Here is a 14,094-nt window from a genome sequence, read left to right as displayed (position 1 = left end):
ACTACAATATCATTATTGTTGATGTGTCTCTTAAATCTCTTCTAGGTTCCCTCCCCATCTCCTTTTTTCCCTTGCAATTAATTTGTTGAAGAAACCAAGCTGTTTATCTGGTAGAATTTCCCACAGTCTGGTTTTACTGATTCTCTCCCCCTGGTGCTAACGTGTTCTGTAAATTGGTTGTTGGATCCAGAAGCCTGATCATACTCAGGGTTGATTTTTTGGCAAGGATACATCAGGTGGTGTTGAGTTCTTCCATCCAGAGGCACAAAATGTCTTGTCCCTTTTTTTGTGGTTTTAGCAGCAATTAATGAGCATTGCCAATATCCATTACTTCATTAGGGACTTAGAGATGGGTGATGCTCTCATCTACCACTCCTTCTTTATTAGCTGGAATATTGTATAAAGAGAAACTTCCCCTTGTCAACAACTTATCCCTGAGCTACAGTTTATAGAAAAAGTAAGACAAATGCTTTATTCTGGAAGGGTCATTTTTACAGTGGGACACTTTGAGATCCTCTTGGCTCCATTGCTCTTCTTGTCCGGTGCCCTGCACTGGACATTCGCCAAGACCATAACCACGTGAGCCAATTCCAGAATAAGTCTCTCTCGCGCTCCATATACTGGTATTGGTTCTGACTCTCTGAGAACCCTGACTAATACATGGATGAAGGTTGGATTTGCTGCCGCCATCTTGCCAGCCTGTCTGAAAGTGGAGCCAACAGAGAAGGGCTGCTAGATGTTGAGAGATAGACCAGGCCCCACAGTGGTGTCTGAGCCCCTGAATCAGACTGTGCTTCAAGCCGGAATTATTCCTAGAGTTTTCGGGTAAATGAGCCAGGAATTCCCCATTTAGTTTAAACCCAGTTTGAGTTGCAACTAAGATTTCTAATGGATCCAAGATGGGAATGGAAAAGGCCTTCCCTGGGGTCTCCTTTCTGAGAGACAGAGAGAGAGATTTGCCTACCTTGGCTCCATGCCATTAGCAGGTGTGTGCAGAGAGCCAGGGTGGGAATCGTTCTCTGCTTCCATAGGGGAGAAAACCCACATGGGCTGTCCTGGGCCTTGAGGGGCCAGGCACCCCAGCCCAGGGGGTTAGTCCAGGGGAAGGAGGATGCCAGCAGGTGCCCCAGGGCTACTCCTTGAGGGCACTCTGAATCCAGAATCGAACCAGCTGACAGCCGCTCCCAATGAGCACACCGCAATCTCACTCCAGGTGGGGTTAAAAGGCAGCAGATCTCTACTTATCTTCCAAGAATATCTGAGGCCAAAATAGATCAGGATTTACACGAAAGCCCTCTATCCCTTGAAGGTGACTTCAGGGGAACAGGAAGCTTTCCCTTACTCCAAAAACACCCACCCACCGATTGCCCTGTGCCAATGCTAGGACACAATGCTCCAATACCCCCCCCCCCCCCCCACCAAGTACTGTGGCGCTATTAGCTGTTATCAGATTTTAATACCATAGTGAGAGGAATTTATTACAGAATTTCACAGAGAGCAGATTCTGTAGAGAGCGGGTAGGGGGCGAGGTAAGGAACCTAGAGGGAGGGGCTCAGCCACAGAGGCTAAAGGACTCAGAACTGGGAGCCTGAGAGTGCCCAGCATAGACTTTCAGACTGACCAGAGGGGAGACGGAGACTCAGGGAACATTCTGTTTCTCGAAAATAAGAAAATCATTTTGCCCCAAATTCTTATTTTTGAGAAACAGAATGTTCCCCTGAAGTCATCTTCAAGGGACAGACTGCTTTCATCTCAAATCTCTTCTCCATCTTCCTGGTCCAGGGCTGCCTAACAAGAAGCAGCATGTTCCAGCCTCTCACATAGGGCCAATGGGCAGCAGGCAGAAGTGAGTGAAATGAGCGGCTTTCTGGTTATCTCCAACTGACGATGAGCCCCTTGTCACACACTTGTGCTTTTACCCTTTCTCAGGTGCTTGAATGTGGAGGTGGCAAGGACCAGCCTATGACCATGCAGACAAGAATAACATCCTAGGGAACTGAAAACAGAGACACAAAATGGAAAGAAAACAGGTCCCTGAATGCCCATGTGACCCAGAATCACCCTGTCATCCTGGATCAGCTGGGATGTTGGCATGAGAGAAACAAACCTCGCTCTTATAGAAACTGCTATATTTTGGGGTCCTTTTGCTACAACAGCTAAGCCTCTGCCATTTCCCAGACGTTTCACAGCGCAGCTGTCATCATACACCCACGAGCAGCAGGAATTGGGGCCCATGGGCTGCAGCTGTGGAATTACCTAATGGGCTGAAGTCAGTCAGAATTGCCATGTAGTCTGGGGCCTTTGCAGCCATAACTGTAGGATGGAGCATTGAAAGAAATGGCATTATGGTAAGTATTGATATACTAAGGTTAGAGGAGCACTTCTCAGAGCGTGCCCCCCAGAACCGCAGCAACAGTCTCATGGGAGCTGGTTAGAAATGCAAATTATTGGGTCCCACCCCGGATGGAATGACTCAGAGACTCGGGGGATGGGGCTTAGCAGTGTGTGTGTGTGTGTGTGTGTGTGTGTGTGTGTGTGTGTTAGCAAGCCCTCCAGGGATTCTAATGCACTCAAGTTTGGGAACCACTGGCTTAGAGGGGTCAGTAAACTTTTTCTGCCAAGGGTCAGATAGTAAATATTTTAGGCTCTGTGAGCCATATAGTGTCCACGGCAATGACTCAGCTCCACCATTGTTGTGCCAAAGCGGCTGTAGATTATATGTACATGAGTGGGCGTGGCTGGATTTGGCTTAAGGTGGGCCTTAGAGAATCAGGTAAATGCTTAGAGGACTTTGTTGGAAAGCACATGGGCGGACCAACTTTCATTTTCAAAAGCCACAGGGTGCCCGGAGAGACACATTGTGCAATATGTGAATATGACAGCTCGTCCAGTGCTCTCATTCACTGGAACAGAGAGCTGAATTGGCAGCCCAACAAATTTTATAGTCTAGGTATAAAATCTGGAGATTTCCTATAAAAATCTGGCTATTTTGCCTCTGGAAAAAAAACAGAAGATCTAGCAACACAGGGCCCATATTCCCTCGTGAGTCTTATTGACCGGAGTCGAGGGCTAGTGGTTGCCTGTCCCCGATTCCCACCATCCCCCTAGTCCTGATCAAGGCATCCGACATGACCAACCCAGACATACCATACCCTTGGTAGGATATGAGGAATGTGTCAGAAATATTTTCTCTGCCCCCAAATATCTCCTCTATTATGACTTTTACCTTGTATTAAGAGTTGTTTTCTTCCCACAGGCATATTTTAAGGAGAATAAAAACTGAGAATGATGAAAGGAATTGTCATTTTCGTGGTGAATATCTCCTGTTTCAGGTATCTTTTGCTGTGCAACAAACTATCCCACAACTTAGTGGCTTAAAACAGCATTTCATTGGAACATGGCTTTGTGGGTCAGTAACTTGATCAGAGCATGGTGGGAATAGCTCATCTCTGTTCTGTGATGTCTGGGGCCTCAGCTGGAATGGCTCAAAAAGCTGAGGTCTGGTTGGAACAATTCAAGTGGGGTCATATATCTAGGCTTCAGTCCTTGGTGTTGGCTGGGTTCCTCAGTTCTCCTCTGCTTGGCCTCTCCAGGTGATCTCTCAGGATAGTTGGACTGCTCACAGCGGGCTGGCTTCCCCCAGGGAGCAAAAGCAGAAGCTGCCAGATCTTCTTAAGGCCTGGGACTGGAATTGCATCACAGCTGCTGCATTCTGTTGGTCAAAGCAAGTCACAAGGTCACCCTGTATAGAAAAGGGATTCAAGGGGAACAGAAATAGACTGCCTCTCAGGAGGAAAAACTGCAAAGAATTTTAATTATTTTATTGGGGTCATATTGGCTTATAACATTATTTAAATTTCAAGTGTCATCACTATATTTCAGTTTCTGTATAGACTGCGTCGTGTTCACTACCAACAGTCCAGTTTTTATCCATCACCATACATATGTATACGTACGTGCCCCTTTACCCCTTTTGCCCTCCCCCAAACCCCTTCCCCTCTGGTAGCCACTAATCTGTCCTCCTGTGTTTGTTTGTCTTCCACACATGAGTGAAATAATACAGTGTTTATCTTTCTCTGTCTGGCTTATTTTGCTTAGCATGATACCCTCAAGGTCCATCCATGTTGCCACAAATGGCACAATTTTGTCTTTTTTATGGCTGAGTAGTATTCCATTGTATATATATACCCCATCTTCTTTACCCGTTCATTCATCTGTTGATGGGCATTTGGGTTGCTTCCATGTCTTGCTGTTGGGAATATTGCTGCAATGAACTTAGGGGTGCATATAAGGTGGCCATCTTTAGTCTACCCTACCTTCTTCCCCTCCTGCGTCTCTTTCTCTATCCTTCCACGTCCCTCTCCGCCATTCTGCTTTCCACAAACGCGTATTGGATGATCCAGTCACTGTTCTAGTTGTAGGAGCACAGAGATAAAATATAGTTCTTGATCTCAAGAAGTTTACAATCTAATAGACAAGATAAACCAGCAAACTGACAAGTATGACAGAGTGAAAAATGCAATGACATGTGTACAAAGAGGGCTTTAAAAGAGAGACTAATATATTATTTATATTTTTATCTCCTACACCTAATTCAGAGCCTGGGTCAGGCCCTCTATAAACACTAATTGAACCAAAGAATTAATGACTGTCATTAACACCTGAGCACAGATGAGTTTATTTGATCACCTCCTATGATGAGAAGTAACTGGAGGGATGTCTTAAAAAGTTTAATGAAATTAACTGCCTAGTTATTAATTTGCCTAGTGACAAAAATCTCAAGATTTCAAGATTTTTATTATTTAGCATAAAATATCAATTCATGTGTGCAGACTCTTTAAAGCACCCCAAGAACCTGAGAATTCCCAGGGGGTACTGTGTGAAAATGACTGGAGTGAGCATTCAGAGATCACTGGGACACATGGGGGAAGCCAGTGGAAGGGGACCAACAGAAGCAGAAGGGCCCTGAAGAGCAAGTGGGTGGTCAAAGGTAATTTCATTTATCTCCTAGTTCTGCCTGGAAGCCTGCAACTTAACTAGCGCTTGTCACATGGAGGTAAGGTTGCTTGAGAAAACAAACACTTGTTTGGTTAAGCTGCTTATCAGTTTTTCTGTTAGTTGCAGACAAATGTCTAGTTGTTCTAAGTAGACAGCATACACAGAGAGCTGAGTCTTTGGGGGCAGAGGATGGAGAAATGGATGCTGCAAAGCTGTCTTGGGTCACGTTCTCTAGAAGCAGTGCTGAAAATGGGGGTTGTTGCCCACATGTTCTTTTGAGGGGTGCTCACAGGAAAACCTTGGAAGGGAGTGAGGGGAGCAGGACCGGGCAGGTGGAAAAGCCAAACACGGATGTGGTTTCAGGTGAAGTCAGTCTCAGCCTGATCCCATGGGGAGCTCTGAAGTATAAATTGCAACGTCGTGACTCTGTCTGCCTTGAGGCAAGGGAACTGGGCTTTCGTACCCCATAATAGTCAGACATTGGCTGCGACCACCCCAGTGTGTGTGTGTGTTTGGGGCAGGGGGGATGAAAACTGTGTGGCAGCTCTAATGGCCCACGGGCAAGCGCTGGATCAAGTTGCAGGTGTGAGCTGTTAGCAGCAGCACCTGCAGCAGCTGTGGACAGTAAAAGGGATCCCAGGGGATCTAGCAGGGCACCAACAGCATCTGCAACAGAAGATGACTAATTCTTTCCACGATTTACGACAAACCTTAAAATCTACTACATACACATTTATAAGAATGACTAAAACATTACATACACAACTGACCAGAATGTTTCCCAAACGCTGGTGAAGACAGGAAGCAATTGGAACTCTCTTACGTTGCTGGCTCAACTGCTTTGGACAAATATTTGGCTATACCTAGTAAGGTTAAACACATGAAGAAACTATGATCAAGCAATTCCACTCCTGCAAATATATCATAAGTGAGTGCTTATGTCCATCAAAAGATGTGTAATAATGTCAACAATAAGATGGAACGTACTATTGATGGCTATCAAAGGAATTATCTGAGCTGAAGAAGCCAGTCCCCAGAGGTTACATACTATATGATTCCATCTCTATGACATTCTCCAAACGACAAAACCACTGTGGTGGAGACTAATCGGTGGCTGTCAGGGACAAGGGGCGAGGGAGAGCAAGGAGCTCCTTGGGGTAATGGGACTGCATCTCGATTGTTTGGTGGTTACGTAATTCTACACACATGTTAAAATTCGTAAAATGCTACACCAAAAAAAGTCAACAAATAAATAAGAAGCATTTTTTTAAAAAAAAGATATGTGTAAGAGTGTTCATAACACTTCATTTATGACAGCCTAAACTGGGACCTCCCAGATGTCCTTTCAGGAGAATGGGTGTGTAAATTGTGCTGTGTTCGTACTGGAAAACACTACCCAGTACCGAAAAAGAACTACTGGTCCGTGCAACGGCATGGACGGATCTCACGGGGTATTAAGCGAAAGAGGCCAGACACAAAAGAGAACACATTGAATGATTCCATTTATATAATGTTCAAAACCAGGCAAAATTAATCTAAGATGATGCAAATCAGGATCATGACTGGAGGGGGACGTGAAGGAGGCTTCTGGGGTGCTAGAAATGTGCTCTGTCTCCATCTGGGTGGTGGCTTCATGAACGTATTCACGTGTAAAAGCTCATTAAGCTGTATACTTAGGATCTGTGCCTTTACTCGTATAAGTAGTAATACGCCAGTGTTTTACAATGCTTAAAAAACTTAAATTACTTTAATCTGATGTGTCTATGTCTAGATGGCATTGTACAAGGTGCTAAATGTCACTGTCGACTACTGGTGCCTTGAGAGCAGGCTTATCTCCCCTCAACAGACGCAAACAGGGCACTGTGTTAGGCTCTGGCGACACGAGAGCAAAGTCGTGGTCCCTGCCCTCAATAAATATTTGCTGTTAATAACAAAGGGGATGATGATATCTGGAATGCACAAAATTCAGGATTATGTTTTGTCCTGCTTGGTGAAATGCAGCTTCATGAGAACAAATGACCATTTTCCTCAAGAGGAAAAGGTTTTGAATACCTCCCTGCAATACCTCCCTGGGGTTGGGAGGGGGTTAGACCGATCTTACTACAGACCACTTCTGACGGAAAAACTTGCCGTGGCTGTGAAAATGCGCGATTGGCCTTCACACCAGGACGGTCAGAGGAACAGGGGGCTGTGGGCCATTTAGCTTCTCATAGTGCTTCCTGGGAACATTGCTCTTTCTTCTTGTCTCCTGTTGGTGTGAATTATGCTTGCTTTGTCTTATGCCTTCATGCTCCTCACGAAACATTTCCAAACAAAATGTAAGTCTCTTCCTTGTAGGAAAGATACTAAACCTTAACTCGTTTATTTGAGGAGGTTATTATTTACACATGGTAGGTTCGAATGACGTTCTGCCATGGTGTTTACACTCGTCTTTTTCCAAGCTCCCAAGATGCCATCAGCCCATCCTTAAAATGCAAAAAATTGCTTGTCCATCTACTTTCTATCCTTCAAAACTGTTGATATCTCTTGTCTGCATGTTGTTGCTTCAAACAGAAAGAAATCAAGACAACTACATATTTTTAAATTATTCTAAATGTACAGTGTTTATTAAACTAGTTACTACTGGAAAAGGATAGGTGTTGCATGCATTTTCCTAATACAACTCATTTATTTCAGAAAGATCTGTTCATCATCTTTTTCGGTTTAACTCACTTTTACTGACCGTGTGGGAAGCATTGTGCGAGGTGAAGCACTGTCAAAGATAAATGCGACACAGCTTTTGCCTCCAGGAGTTTAAAATTACAGGAGTGAAGAGATCTACAGATGTGGCAAACTATATAATAATAACACAAAAATTAAATAAACTACGCATGACTAACAATTTTTTTAAATTCCTACAAGGACTTCAAGAGCAGAAGTGACGCTGGTAGACATGAGATGATTAAAAGATATCACAATGGGTTTATTATGCCGCCTTTTTGGTAAGAGGAGGGAAAATATTTGTATTTGCTTACAGGGACTTAAACTCTGGAAAGATTCATGAAAAACTAAGACAGAGTTTATCCTGGGGCATGGGGAGAATGGGCAAACGGGAAGGAGAGTTTTCACTGAGTACCATCTCATACTTGGAAACCCTATAAAACGTACAATGCTTGTTTTGAAATATACCCAGGATTTGTTTTAATCAGGTATGGTAAGACACACAGAAATGATTGTCATGAAGGAAGAAATTTAAGCTCACCGTTCTCTAGAAACAGGAGGCACAGCACACAGAGCCAGTTGAGGAAGCACCAGGGATGGTTAGGAGGCAGAGGGAGAGAAGAGGAAACTGTAGGCAAGAGCCTATATGGTGGTTTCCAAGGGAAGGAATGGGGAAGGTAGGGTAAGCAGGCTTAAGAATGACTGGTTTGATCATTTCAGTGGGCTCTGGGGCTTAGGGGTTGTCCCTAGTTTTCTAGTACCTGGCCTGAGTGTGAGAGCCTCATAAAGGAGATGGTTGGGGTATGGATTCTGGACTGGTGGTTTGCATTTAAAGGCACACTTGCAGGTGAGTCCTTTACTATCTCTAGGAACTGGCTAGCACGGGGGGTTGGGGGAGCAGTATCTCTAGGTTCAGCAGGGCCCTAAGATGTCAAAGCATAAGGAAATACAGAAAATAAAAAAATGATTCCCACAATATTGCATGTGACACGATTAAATATTAAGAGAAGAGTGTATTTTCTCCCTCTTAGGAGGTTGCCTGACTTACAGCTCCACCTTCTCTGATACCCAAAATGGCCCCCAGTGGCCAGGTCTTCAATATTACTTGATGGCCACTGGCCCTGGCTGATTGGTCCAGAGTAGACCCAAGATAGATCCATGAGATTTTCTCTCCTGAAAACCTAATACTTGAAACATAGAGACACAAGCAAAAAAATTTCTGGAGCTGAGTTCCTTGAAGGGAAATTACAATTATTTTCATACCTGACTGTCCAATATGGTAGCCACTAGCCACGTGTGGCTATTGAGCACTTAAAATGTCGTTAGTCTGAACTGAGATATACTGTAAGCGTAAATTACCTGATTTTTTTCCTTCCCCAAAGCCTCAGTACATAGTTGTATATTCTAGTTGTAAGTCATTCTAGTTCTTCTATGTGAGCCACCACCACAGTATGGCTGACAGATGAGTGGTGTGGTTCTGAGCTTAGGAACTCAACCACTGAAGCAGAGCACACCGAAATTTAACCACTAGGCCATCAGGGCTAGCTAGTAAATTACCAGATTTTAAAGACTTAGTACAAAAACCAGAATGTAAAATATCTCATTAATAAATTTTTAAATTGATTACATGTTGAAGGGAAACTATTTTGGATATACTGAGTCAAACAAAATAAATGAAAATTAATTCCACATGTTTTCTTTTCTTTTCTTTTTTTTGATGTGGCACTAGAAAATATAAAACGACATTTGAGGCTCATGTTCTGTCTCTTGGCCAGCACGACTTTGGACAAAAGAGAGATCTGTGAACACTCTGGGAAGATTTTCTACCTTCTTCCCTCCCCTTGTCTTGGTCATTCAACTCTTCCTTCAACTATTTGAAAACTTCATAATGTTTCATATATTTGTGTATAATATAGCTGGAGTTCATTTCTTTCTTGCCACAAAATTAAATCAGAGGATGTTCCAAGGGTTCAGGAAAGAATTAAACCATCTTGGGTTCAACCTGATTAGAAAGGGGAGACCATGAATTAAACATGTGGATTGAACACATGTAGTTATCCCCACTCATCCCTGAATTCACTAAAATAATCACATAGGGGTTAAAAATACAAGCAAACCCTAGTAGGGCACAGAGAACAGGAGAAGCAACAACATGCAGACAAGAGATATCAACAGTTTTGAAGGATAGAAAGTAGATGGACAAGCAGGGATGGACTTAGTAGAGCAAAGAAAGGAGAAACCAAATGTTGCAATGAGGGGCAGGGTTATGGGGCAAGGCAGAGGGGTGAAAAAGAGGGAAGCTAACTTTTGCAACAGAACACTGAAAAAGCTCACAAATTAGAAGTATAAGAGACTGTTGAAGAGAGGAGTGTATTAGTTATCTATGGCTGAGTAACAATTTACCCCAAATCTTAGTGGCTTAAAACACATATAATCATTACTATTTTCATGGTTCCTGTAGGTCAGGAATTCGCACACGGCATTTTGAGGACAGCTAGTCTGCTTCATAGTGTCTGAGGCTCAGCTGAAAGACTCAAAGGTGGGGCTGGAGTTATCTGAAGGTTCATTCATTCACATGTCTGGTAGTCAAAGCTGGCTGTTGGCTGGGACCTTAGCTGGGGCTGTTGAGCAGAATACCCATGTGTGGCATCACCACGTTGCCTGGGCTTCCTCTCAGCTAGGTTCCATGGTGAGCGTCCCAAGAGAGAAGGGCCAGGATGAAGTCATATTACCTTATATGACCTAGTTTGGAAGTCACAGAGCATCACTTTGCTGCATTCTATTGGTCTAGGCAGTTACAAAGTTCTACCCAGATTCAAAAGGAGGGAACTTAGACCCCTACCTCTCAATGAAGATGTGTCAACATCAGTTTGTAAAAAGTGCTTGTAGGTGGGACATGTATCGGTGCAGCCATTTTGGAAAATATAATTTGCCACAGGGTTAAAAAGTGAGGCATAGTATATGGATATCCATATAAGGAAGGGACAATTAGAACCCTGGGGCCTCACCTCTGTCCCATGCTGTCCACCAGCTCCTCCTGCCCAGCCCCGGGAATGAAGAATCTGAACTAGAGACTCTTTCCATTCAGGGACAACAGGCACAGATGCGGCTTTACTGGAAACAGGGGAATTGAACAAAAGTCTGCCTACTAATGGGGGATTCCTGGCATCCTCCTGCTGGGCTCCTAGGAGGTTGACTGCCAGACCTATGTTCTTGAAGGCAGGACGTCAGAGGATTCTTTTCTGGAGAAATTCTCAACATAAGAGAAAAGACCTATAGATGTAAATATTCAGGATTCTCCAAAGAAATGAAGAATGAAGTATTATAAAAAGGGAACTTCCAGTTCTAAAATGATGAAGTAGAATCAACATTTCTTTTTTCTGATATGAAATATTCAAAATCAACAAGGAGACCAAGAAACAGAAATGCAAATTTGTCATCATCAGGAAAGCTAAGTCTGAAACCCTAAACCCAAATATGGGATTAGGACAGCCATGGGTCAACCCCAACTGCAAAAAAAGTATGAGGAGAGGATACTTGCAACTGCAGAGACCGGAAAATAATCAGCATAGCATGCTTTCCCCAAATAAGCGTTGCGTCCCGAGATACCAAAACAACAGCAGGAAAGGGATATCTAGGCTGTTGGTGGCATCTTCCCTGGACCCTTTCAATAGAAGTCTTGAGACACACTCCTTCCCAGGTCTTTTACCCTCATCATTGAGATCAAGAGGGCACCCAGCTTCCTCAGACCTCCTTACCTCTACGGATGAGGACCAAGAGAGATCCCCATCTCTCTCTCTATACCCAACATTCAGCCTGCTTTCACTACCTGCCTTGAATGCAGGACTTGAATCATTATGCCCTTTACACACATTTAAGATGCCCTGGAGACCCAGCTCACTCTTCGTGTCCTGCACTTCAATCCCAGAAAGGCTCTGCACATTCCTTGTTCTGTCATTTTCCCCTACTAGTGCCTACTCATAAAACCTTTTTTCTACTGTGCAACAACAAAATCCCCTATATCCTCAACTTCTCTAAACCATCTTCCCCTTCCTGCTCTAGCAGAAATCTGACTTTTCCCTGAGGACACTGTATCTCCTGCAGCCCTCTCAAGGGTGGCTATTTTCCTCCCACACTGAGCTCCAGGTGAGGTAGGTGTCTTCTTTGCTCCTCATTGCTGCATCCAGATCGTTCTCCCTCTCTTCTCCCTAAATCTCAGCTTTAAATATCATCTAACAGCTTGTATTACCCACTACCCCACTGTTGCTGTCATCTACTCGCCTTGGGACACGCCTCCCCCTTATTTCTTACAATTTCAGCCCTTGGCTCAAAATCACTCTCTAGTACTACTCTTATCTTAATTCTTGGTGATTTCAACATACATTTAAGTGATCTTTCCAACCTCTGGCATTTCGCTTTCCTGAACTTCTCCAATGAGTTTGGCCTTTATCCCAGCTCAGCCACTCACTTCTATGGTCACACCCTAGACCTGCACTGCTTAGTGTGGGCCGTGGACCAGTGCCAGTGGCAAACTCTTATTAGTGGTCCAGATGAGATCAGCAAAGAAATTCTAAAGTAAGCATTTACAAACTTTTATAGTAATATGCATTGCTGTGACACCCAAGCACAGTGCTTTTTTGATCAGTGAACTTTGTCTTTTAAAAAAAATTTCCAGGGGCTGGCCCCGTGGCCGAGTGGTTAAGTTCGCGCGCTCCGCTGCAGGCGGACCAGTGTTTCATCGGTTCGAATCCTGGGCGTGGACATGGCACTGCTCATTAGACCACGCTGAGGCAGCGTCCCACATGACACAACTAGAGGAACCCACAACGAAGAATACACAACTATGTACCGGGGGGCTTTGGGGAGAAAAAGGAAAAAATAAAAAATCTTTAAAAAAAATTTCCATTTGTAGTAGTAGTTGTAGTAGAAGTAGTAGTAGTAGTGTGTGTGGGTGGGTGGGTGGTTTGCGACGGATTGGATGAAGGGAAGAAAGACAAAAACATGGTCCATCACCACAGCTGGTGTGAGAGGCCCTGCCTAAACCTTGTCATTATCAATAACTGCTTCCATGACATAATCTCTATTTTCATGCATTCCACTTCTGACTACCATCCATTATTGTATCCCCAACAATCATTTGACCCACAAGAACCTAACCTCCAATCATTAATCTTGCCACTTTTCCACCATCTCTCTTGCCCTTTGCCCCATGCTTGTCCAGTTTGCTTTTCATGACCAGTAATTAGCATCACACCCTGCCCTTCCTTATCCTTGTTTCACTTCATCATACTCACTAGGCAAAACCTCAAAACTGATTAAATTCACCTCTCCACCTGTTCTGAGTTTGTGCCCATGGAGCTGAACAAGTTGGGGAAAAATATTTTAATGCATGTCAAGAGCTTCAGTTGGATCCCTGGTACTCTCAGGATTCACAATAATTACAGCATACTATAGATGCTGTAATTACTATTCATGCTCCTATCTAAAGCCAGTCCCTCCCCTTGTAAACGAAATCCCATCCTCGCTCACTCAAAGAAATCACTCCAGCAGTTCTCCCCTTTCTTCCCTATACCATCAATGTTTACCTCTCTACTGGGTATATTCTGGACATAAGTATGCTGCTGTTGATCATCCCTTTAAAAAAAAAACTTCTCTTAATTTCATTTTCCCCATTATTTACTACCTTATTTTTCCTGGTTTTATTGAGATGTAATTGATATATGACATCATATAAGCTTAAGGTGTACAACATAATGATTTTATATTGTGTAAAAACCCTATGTCTTTACTCTGCAACCAAAGTCTTCTGAAGGGTTGTTTATATTACTATCTTCAATTTCTTTCCCCATTGTCTCTGAAATCCATTCCAATCTGGTTTTTATGGACACAGAGAAAACTCCCAAAGCAGTTATTTTCACAATTGTCAATAACCTCCACTTGGAGAAATCCAGTCTTAATCCTCTTCTTCCTTGGACTATTAGCATTTGACACAGTTGATCACTCCGTTCCTTCACTGGCTCCTGGGACATCCAGTCTCTTGGTTTTCTTTCTATCTCATTGGCCATTCTTTCTCAGTCACCTTTGCAAGTTCTTCATCTTTTCTTCAACCACTTCATGTCGAAGTGTCCTAGGACTCTGTCCTTGGTCTCCTCTATTTACACTTATTTTCTTGGTAATGTTACCCAATCACATGACCTCAAGTTCCATGTAAACAAGAACTCGCAAATTTATATATCCAAACAGACTTCAATCTCATATTCCAGACTTGTGTATCAAATGCTTACTCAACATCTCCACTTAGCTGTCTAGTACATACCTCACACTTGCCATCTACAAACTGAACCATTCATCTTTGCCCTCAAGGTTCTCTATCCACAGCCTTTCCCATCTCAGTGG

At 43.5% G+C, this 14,094-nt stretch overlaps 1 long non-coding RNA gene across 2 annotated transcripts; it reads right to left on the bottom strand.

The window, feature by feature from the left end:
- Positions 1–3,370: 3,370 nt before the first annotated feature.
- Positions 3,371–10,373, bottom strand: LOC102149060 (uncharacterized). Of its 2 annotated transcripts, none has more exons than XR_011430620.1 (4): positions 10,140–10,373; positions 5,769–5,861; positions 4,317–4,411; positions 3,371–3,742 (listed from the first exon to the last, which is right to left on the bottom strand). It is a non-coding gene; the product is annotated as an uncharacterized lncRNA (long non-coding RNA). The 2 variants fall into 2 exon arrangements; XR_289228.4 differs by having other exon boundaries at positions 3,371–3,712; positions 10,140–10,343.
- Between the last annotated feature and the right edge of the window lie 3,721 nt (positions 10,374–14,094).

This window comes from Equus caballus, chromosome 22 (assembly GCF_041296265.1).
Source record: "Equus caballus isolate H_3958 breed thoroughbred chromosome 22, TB-T2T, whole genome shotgun sequence".
Taxonomy (NCBI): Eukaryota; Metazoa; Chordata; class Mammalia; order Perissodactyla; family Equidae; genus Equus; species Equus caballus.
This window is presented reverse-complemented; position numbering and strand designations above follow the sequence as displayed.